This window comes from Trichechus manatus, unplaced genomic scaffold, assembly GCF_000243295.1.
Source record: "Trichechus manatus latirostris isolate Lorelei unplaced genomic scaffold, TriManLat1.0 scaffold00004, whole genome shotgun sequence".
Lineage (NCBI taxonomy): Eukaryota > Metazoa > Chordata > Mammalia > Sirenia > Trichechidae > Trichechus > Trichechus manatus.
In genome coordinates this window covers 12,759,286-12,768,831 of record NW_004443940.1, presented here as the reverse complement: position 1 = coordinate 12,768,831, position 9,546 = coordinate 12,759,286, and the positions used below count along the sequence as shown (strand labels likewise).

At 42.7% G+C, this 9,546-nt stretch overlaps 1 long non-coding RNA gene across 1 annotated transcript in view; it reads right to left on the bottom strand.

Annotated features, from left to right (window-relative positions):
* The window catches only part of LOC111820919 (uncharacterized), a 41,476-nt gene that overhangs the window by 13,723 nt on the left and 18,207 nt on the right, over positions 1-9,546 (bottom strand). The gene's annotated exons all lie outside the window — the stretch shown is intronic.

Genomic DNA, 9,546 nt, shown 5'->3' with positions numbered 1-9,546 from the left:
GTCCATTAGTCCTTTGGACTAAACTTTTCCTTGTATCCTGTTCTCTTCATTCTCCCTTGCTCCCGAAGGGGTGAGACCAGTCGAGTATCTTAGATGGCTGCTCACAGGCTTTTAAGACCCTAGACGCTACTCACCAAGGTAGAATGTAGAACACTGTCTTTATAAACTGTGTTACGCCAAATGAGCTAGATGTTCCCTGAGACCATGGTCCCCACAGCCCTTCACCCAGCAATTCAGTCCCTCAGGGACTTTGTATGTGTCTATGGAGCTTCCATGACCTTTCCTTGTACAGGTTGTGCTGGCTTCCCCAGTATTGTCAATCTCATGCTTTTGGTAGAAGTTTACATTCTTATAAGCAGTATGGCTCTACGAGTCAACATTTTAAATGTGCCTAACCTATTAACTCAGCCATTCCATTTCTTGAAATGTATCCTAAGTAGAGAAGTAGACAAGTATGCAAAGACATATATACCATGGTGTTCATAGTAGCAAAAATACTGCAAATAAAAAATCCAACAGTTATCTCCAAAGTCCAACAAATTCATTCATAAGCACAAGTACAGACAGCAGTGGATAAAAAAGGGAAAAAAAATCCCTTCTTCATGGAGCTTACATTCTAATGGAGGGAGCGAGACAATAAACAAGATTTTAAAAGTCTGTTGTGTATCAGGGGATGATAAATGCTATAGAGAAAAATAAAGAAGAGAAGGGAGACAGAAAAGAAAGGAGGACTGTTGTAATTTTAAGCAAAGGGGTCAGGATTGATAACAGATGAGATAAATGGGTTAATCAGAGAAAAAAATGCATTATGGTACACCCACACACTGAAATATAATTCAGCCATGTGTCCTGTATTTATTAACATGAAAAGGTATCTACACGACACAATCAAGAGAAAAAAGCCTATAAAACAGCATTAAGGAGGACAAACTTATTAAGGTATACTTACTTACATGTGTGCATGCTTATAGTCTAACTGTGAGAGAGGAACAACACACAAAGAGACAGGTAATACTAAGCGAGGGTCCAGGGTGAGTGCCAGACAAGTGGTACACGCGGCATCTGTTTGTTCTCCCACCCACTCATCCTCCTCCCCACACCTACACTTTGTTCCAGAAAGGATTTAAGGACAGCAAATACACACACTCCCACAAGTTCTTTAACTCTCCCTGTCCTCCTTCACCCTTTTCCCTCCTGTTCCCAGAAGCCAAGTGTTATGGATTGAACTGTGTCCCCCAGAAATGTGTATCAATTTGACTAGGCCATGATTCCCAGTATTGTATGGTTGTCCTCCATTTAGTGATCTGATGTGATTATCCTATGTGTTATAAATCCTAACCTCTATGATGTTAATGAGGCAGTTATGTTAATGAGGCAGGAAGCAATCTACAGGATTACGTTGTATCTTGAGTCAATCTCTTTTGAGATATACAAGGGAGAATCAAGCAGAGAGGAAAGGGACCTCATACTGCCAAGAAGAAGCACTGGGAGCGGAGTGTGTCCTTTGGACCTTGGATTCCTGTGATGAGAAGCTCTAGACCAGGGGAAGACTGATCACAAGCACGCCTACCCCTAGAGCTGACAGACAGAGAAAGCTTTCCCCTGGAGCTGGTGCCCTGAATTTGGACTTCTTGCCTCCAAGACTGTGACAGAATAAATTTCTGTTTGTTAAAGCCATCTACTTGTGGTATTTCTGTCATAGCATCACTAGATAACTAAGAACACCAGGCCAGTGATAGGGTGAAAGGGACAAAGGCTTAAGATTGGGGTAAACTGATGGGGCACCAAAAAGGATGGAAGGAAACCCCTAGGGGATCTGGAAGGGATTCCTCTCACTTTAGCACACTGGAAACAGGTTCTGGAAGGCACACCTCCACCTGCAGATCTGTACACTTTGAAGCAAGGCTACTTGACTCAAATTTCCTATTTCATCCCCTACTAACCCCAAAACACCCTGCAGGGGCAGTCAGGAGCAAGGCTAACTCACAGGGAACCACAGGCCAGAGCTTTGCTCCTGCACAAGTGTGCCTGCGTCTTCCTATGACCAGAAAAGGACACCGCACGGAGCCCTTTCTGCCTCCTACCTTGTCCCCTTCTCCATATATGTGACCCACGAACTATCCTGGCTAAATTAAGAATTCATGCCCAGCCCCCACACATACCTCCCCTTTGCCTCAGCTACCCTACAGATTTAGATTCACAGGTTTCCCCATTAAGATTCTCAGGACTAGGTCCCTACAAGAAAGCTGTCCGGGGTGACCAAACAGGCTAGTTTGATTGGAACACTTACAGCTTGGGGTAAGGTTTTGAGTAAACTGGTGGACAGGGCTCAGATATATCTGCTCTCAGATATGTGGAAGCAGATTACATTTCTTGCCTGAACACAGAGCCACAAATGAGGAATCAGCAACCTCCCAAAGGTGGATTCCAAGTTGCTGTCCCCTATCTCTTTAGCCTGAGAGTGGGAGGAGAGGCACATGAATGGAGGTAGGGGGCCTAGGGAAAGATTCAACTGTTTCAAAATATTTCTCACATATTCTCTGTCACCTCTTGGATACCTAATACACGTCAGACCCTGTTTTAGGTGCTTTCATATACTAGCAACAAAAACAGCAAAATCACTTCTATCAAATAATCCTACTATGTGCTATTGAATTTAAGAAGCCTAGGGCACATTGGGGGCACAGTTATGGATATTTCCTAGACATAACCAAATACCTCACAGAATCGGGTTACTAGGTTTGAAGGATTAGGACCATAGTCTCAGGGGGACAACTCGGTCAACTGACATAACACAGCTCATAAACATAATGTTCTACATCCTAGTTTGCTGAGTATCGTCTGGGGTCTTAAAAGTTTCCAAGCAGCCATCTAAGATACGACTATTGGTCTCTATGCTTCTGGAACAAAAGAGAAAGAAGGAAAGCAAAGACTTAAAGAAGAAACTAGTCTACGGGACAAACAGTCTACAGGAACCATGGCCTCACCTACCTTGAGACCAAAAGAACTAGATGGTGTCTGGCTACTGCTACCAACTGTTCTGATCAGGAACACAACAGAAGGTCCCAGATAGAATGGTGAAAAAATGTAGGCCAAAACTTAAATTCCTAAAAAAGGCCAGACTTACTGAACCGGGAGAGACTAGAGGAACCCCAGAGATAACTGCCCTTTAAACTTGGAACTCAAACCACTCCCAGAGCCAAAAGACAGAGTGGCTCATAAAATAAATAATATCACCTGTGAGTACTGTGCTCCTCTAAACAATGATCTAAATGAGACCTAGCAGTCAACATTTAGCCTAGACCAAAGATGAGAAGGTAAGGTGGCACAAGGAAGCTAGATTAATGGAAACAGAATAACCAGAATGGAAATAATGAGAATGATAACACATTGTGAGAAGTGTAACCAATGTCACTGAATAATATGTATAGAAATTGTTAAATGAGAACCTAATTTGCTATATAAAATTTCTCCAAAACCATAATAAAATATTTTTTAAAAAAAAGCCTAGGATACATACAGATACAGCTGCCCTGCTGATGGTTTAATACCCAGGCTTGGTATTAGGAAAAGAAAAGAAATCTGAAGATTCTTCTTAGGGTTATGACACAGAAGTCTCTCTACACACTATCAGGCCAGAGCCTTCAGCCACCTTAGTTCTTAAAACTCAACCCAAATTCCCAGGGAAGTCACTCCAGAGGGGGACGCACCTGCAGAGTGGCTCCACTCCGGCTTCTGCTCTCTTTCCTGGGCTTTCAGCAGAGAACATCCCTCCCTCCCCACTCCCATCCCACCTCGCCACACACACACTTAACCTGTAAGTGAAAGAAATTCCCTGCAGGTAAAGGGTACAAGATGAGTCAGAGAAAAACAAAAAGCAATTACCTCTTCAGCAGAGCCACCTCTGTCTCTCTTTCCCTCTCTCCGTCTATCTTTATCTCTACTTCTTGTCTTTACTGGACATGTATTTACTGAGCAACTCTATTATGCTCATCACTACAGAATATTATCATAAAGCATGTCTCCTGTCTTCAAGAAATTTACTCCATTTGGGAAAACAAAATGAACACACAAGACGCATGTTATAAAAAGGGGGCTCCAAGAATTCAAATGGAGAGGCATCGTGACATACATAGGGATCTCCAATTTCAAACACTGACCAAATCTCCCCTTTTTTTGTTTCATTCTTAGGAGAGCTGTGTTTCACTTCAAGAAAATCCAAAATACAAAAATCCAAGACATAAACTTGGGGGATTATTCACTAGACAAAAAGAATTTTTCTCTTTGCTGTAAAGTTTAGGGAGATCAAATTTAACTAGTCCCCAACCCCTGTCCTTGCATGCACGCACATGCACACACACACACAGATACATTTACATCCAGATTTTCAGAATGATGTTTGTAGGGTGATGCAAGATACTTTTAAAAACATTTATAAAAGTCAACTTACACATGAGTAAGAAAAATTTTTTTTAGCAACACAAAAGGACATTTTAAAGAACAACTTCCAGAGATATTCTGGGTATATAACAAGTATACACGATTTCCTCCTTTTTTTTTCATACAAATACTAATACTAGCAATACCACAAGCAATGTTCTGCACTCACCTTGCTTTTTTTTCTCTTAATGACAGATCTTGTAGATTGTTCCATATCAGTATCTGTATGTGTGTGTACATCACTCTGTTTAACAGTTGCATAATGTGTTAAAGCCACCCATTTATGTTATTTCTGTTACAGCAGCACTAGATAACTAAGACAGAATTTGGTACCAGAAGAGTGGGGTGCTCCTCTAACAGGTACCTGAAATGTGGAAGCAGGTTTGGATTGGGTAATGGGTACAGGCTGGAAGAGTTTTAAGGTGCCTAAATCTAGTAAAAGCCTAGATTGCTTTGACTAGACTGTTGGTAGAATTATCATCGAAGGCAATCCTGGTGAGAGCTCAGAAGTTAAGTGATGAGAGCTACAGAGAAAGTCTCTATTGTCTTAGAGAATGCATATGGTGCCAGCAACAGAATGTTGCTAGAAATGTGGATGTTAAACGTGCTTCTGGTGAGGCTTTCAAAGAAAATAACGAATATGTGACTGGACAATAATGAAGGACGATGCTTTTTATGCAGTGACAACCTGTCTGAATTATGTTCAAATGTTTTGGTGGAAGGTAGAACTTATAAGCCACAAACCTGAATACTTGGCTGAGGAGATTTCTAAGCAAGAGCTTAAAGGGGCCACATGGTTTCTCATTGCCGCTTATAGTAAAACGCGAGAGAAAAGACGAACTATGCAAAATGAAAACAAAACTTACAAAAAATTCTGTTGTACAAACTAAGGATATGTGCCCTAGAATTACACCAAGGATATGGCTACACAATCTTTTGTTAAAGAGATTAAGCCTGTGACCAGTGTATCTACCCAACTACCACAGCAGAAAACCCATCAGCTTAGAATGAAGGGGAAAGAGAAAGAACAAAAGTAAAGAACACTGTCCGCCTCTTGCAATTCTACAGGCAGGAAACAGGCCAAAGGAACTACATCTGCTGTCCTCGAAAAAAAGGACATCTCTGAAGCAGCCTGGAGATCAGAAAACTGGTGGAAGGAGCAGGGGAAGAAGGGTCTGCACAGTTTCAAAGGGTGAGGCCATGGTCTCTTGGATCTCAAAGAGTGGGTCCACAGCCTCTTAAGTTTCAAAGAGTTGGAACTTCACCGACTTGGTTCTGGAGTGTGGGGCTGCCATTAAGGTGTGCCAGGGGATGGGGGCACTGCCCAAAGCTGAGGGGGTGGGGCTACCATGTCCAAGGGATAGAAGAATGGGGTCACCACTCAAATGGACTAGGCGAATAGGGCTGTCTGAAGCCGAGGAGGCATGAGCTGTCATCCCAGCTGAAGCCTGGGGCTGAGGGGCCTCCACTCAGAATTCAGATGGTGTGGCCAACACCCAGAGTCTGGAGGGCAGGGCCATTGCCCCAATGGTCTCAGAGAAGAGAGGATTATCTTCAAGTCTTGAAAGCTAATGTAATATGTTCTGTTGCGTTTTAGACTTGTCTGGTGCCTGTTATCCCTTCTTTTCCTCCAATTTCTCCCATTTGTAATGGAAATGTCTACCTTGTGCCTGTTCCACCACTGTACTTTGGAAACAGGTAACTTATAGTCTAGATTTCATAGGTTCACAGATGAAGACGAATTTTGCCCTAGATGGAGTACACCTAAAGTCTCACCCATACTTGATTTAGATAATTCAGAAGACAAGATTTTGGATTTGCAGTTGATTTTTAAGACTTTTGGAATGATGGGATGGATGAATGTGTTTTACATGTTGCAAGGACATGAATTTTGGGGGACCAAAGAGTGGAATGTTATGGATTGAATTATGCCCAAAAAAAATATGTGTTGTAAATTCTAACCTCTATGTCTATGGCTACAATCCCATTTGGGAATGGGTTGTCTGTGTTGTTAATGAGGCAGGATTAGTATAGAGTGTATCTTGAATCAATCTCTTTTGAGACATAAAAAAGATTAAACAAGAAAATGGAGGAAGAGGGACACCAAAACACATGAAAACAGCCTAGGAGCAGAAGCTAAAGGAGACAAGGACCTTCTCTCAGAGCCAACAGAGACAGAAAGTCTTTCCCTAGAGCTGGCACCCTGAATTCAGACTTCTAGCCTCCTAAACTGTGAGAAAATAAATTTGTTTGTTAAAGCCACCCATATATGGTATTTCTGTTACAGTAGCCCTATGTAACTGTCTTAGTTACCTAGTATCCAGCCTCCCATCCTCCCCATCTCCACCCCCACAGGTAATTTCGATGCATTAAAGCTTCAAAACCATAGCTCTAGGAATAAAGCTGATATGGAGGAAGGCCCTCACCTAAAGCTGGCTGGCAGGGTTGAAATTAGGGGACTATGTTGAACCAAGAGTCAAGCTAGGCATGGAGTGAGTAATCTAGAAAGAGGAGTCTGAAGGGATTATGAAGTCTACAGGCCCCAAAGCATAAAACAGAAGGCAGGATATCAGAGGATGGGGCTTGGAGAACAGAGGAGGCAAGCAAAGACGGGGAACACCCTCGGGGAAATCACTAACAATGACCACAATCTCTGGCTCTCTCAGGCTGGTTTTCCCAGTGGAACCTAGGAGGGGGATGCAGATGCCTCACCTCACAAGACCACAGACTGCCCAGTATGTGCACAATCACCGCATCCAAGCTACAAGAGAAAACATGCTCCTCTACAGTAAGTACTGTTTCTATTCCCATGATTCCCTCTCAGCACCCACCACGATGCCAGCTACTGATCAGCCTGCAAAAGAACTCCAGGCTACAGAGAAAGACCTACAAACACCTCTAAGAGCTCCTGACTAGCAGTCCTCACCAAGACGCTCTACTTGGCACATCAGGGGCCCTTAACCCTGCCATATACTTAAGGACCATTCCAGGTCAGAAACCTTGAAGCCCACACCCCTTCAGACCCTACCATCCATGCACATCTAACCAGTCCTCTACTACTCCTTACTATGCCTCACCAATACAGTCCCAGCCCATATTCTACTCTCACATCCTTCCCCAAAATTCAGAGACAAATGCCACAGATTCAGGCTGGGCAGATTCCTGAACTTGTGAGGCTGCTGAGGCCAGCTCGCATGGCTGGATTGGTGGCAGGAGGTGGCCTGGAGTGCACACAGGTCTCCTCACCCCATTTTAAAGGAGCTCCACAATTGCTGCAACCTTCCGTATAAGAAACCTTTTTCAAAGATGAGCTAGTTCAACCTGGTGTATTTAAAAAGAGGAAAGGTAGGCTCTTGGTAACAGAAATTGTGGTGGGGAAGAAAGGTAAGCTAGGATTTCTGGGGACTTGCCTTTAAAGTAAATAACACATAAAATACAAACTAATATACAACCTAGCTCAAACCCTTGTATGTCAGCTACCTAATCCTTCCTATAATTCAAAAGCTGGCTCCACTCTGAAGAGGTAAGAATGCTACAAGATGATTTAAGTAATCCCCAAGATTATTTATGACCTTAATCCTGAACTATTTGCCCCGTCCCTTCTTACACTCCACCCACTATCCTGATTCTCTAGGTTTCTGACCTAGTGATTCAGCTTCCTGTTTTCATTCAGCCTTGTCTCACCTTATCCCTCAGGCCTTTTGCTTCCTCCTTATTTAGGATTCCACTTCACTGTAGGTTATTCTGCCATCAGCCACCTGCAGTAAACAATCTGCCTAACCTTTATCCTCAGGACACACAGTCCCCTCCAGGGGCAAGTCCCCCGACTAGCATTACCCTGATTTCAGGAATATGACCAAGAGAGAGATAAGCAATGGTTCATCCAGGTAAACAACAGAACCACCAAAGATGATGGAATAAGGAGAATGACAATGAGCCTAGGGCCAAATGTCTAGCCCTCACTCTGATATCCTAAGGTACACCTTACTAGCCCTCAAGTACTGCCCCTTGTACTCCAGCCCCTTCTTAGCTGCCGTACTCACCTTAAGGGATCCTTCCAGCCCACAGCCTGTCATGTAGGCACTGGGAATATATGGCGAGCAAGATACAGACCTCTGCCCCACAGAACTTACAGTCTAGGGAAGGAGACAGACGATTAAACAATTATAACATATATGATAATTAAAGGCTACACACACAGAGCCAGAGGATCAAGAAGGCTAGTCAGGTGAAGTAACACCTACGCTGAAACTTGAAGGATAAACAGGAGATACCCAGGCAGTGGCAGGGTATTTGATGAAAAGTATTCTACATAGAGGGAACAGCCATGTGCAAAGGCCCTGTGGCAAGAAAGCACATCTGAAGAGATGGAATAATGAGCTGAGGGCTGGAGAGTCCAAGGGGAGAGTATATTGAGACAGATGATGTTAAAGAGACCAACAAGAGCCTCATAAGACATATGAAGCTGTTTTAACATTCACTTAACAATTATTTATTGTGCCAGGCATTGTCTTGAGTGCTAGAAGTATAATAGTGAATAAAACAATGTCCCTGCTCTCAGAGAATTTACATTCTAGTTGGAGAAGACTATAAACAATTACGCAAATAAACCAGAAAAATATCAGATACTGATAAATGCTATGTAAAGAATTAAAATAAGGTGATGGGATAGAAAGTATCTAGCTAGCTACTTTAGAATCATCAGGCGGTCAGGGAAAGGCCTCTCTGAGGAGATTACATTTAACAGTAGATACATGAATAAAAAGGAGGCGTCATTCAAAGCTGAGGGGGAAAGGCATTCTTGGGGGGGAAGGGGGTTTAACAGCATGTGCGAAAGCCCAAAGATAATATCATTAGCTTTTTTAAGCATCATTCTTACATTTTATAAAGATGACTCGGGTTACAGTATGGCGAATGGAATGGAGGTGGGGAGGATAAAATCAAGGCTGGAGTCAGAGATGAAGGTGGTTTATGTAGAAAAAGGTGAAGATGATGAAAATAATGATGGTAACAGCTAACATTCACACTGACTAGGTACCAATCCATTGTTCTAGGCATTTCACATATATTAATTCATTTCATCCTCACAAATACTCATTTTTATAG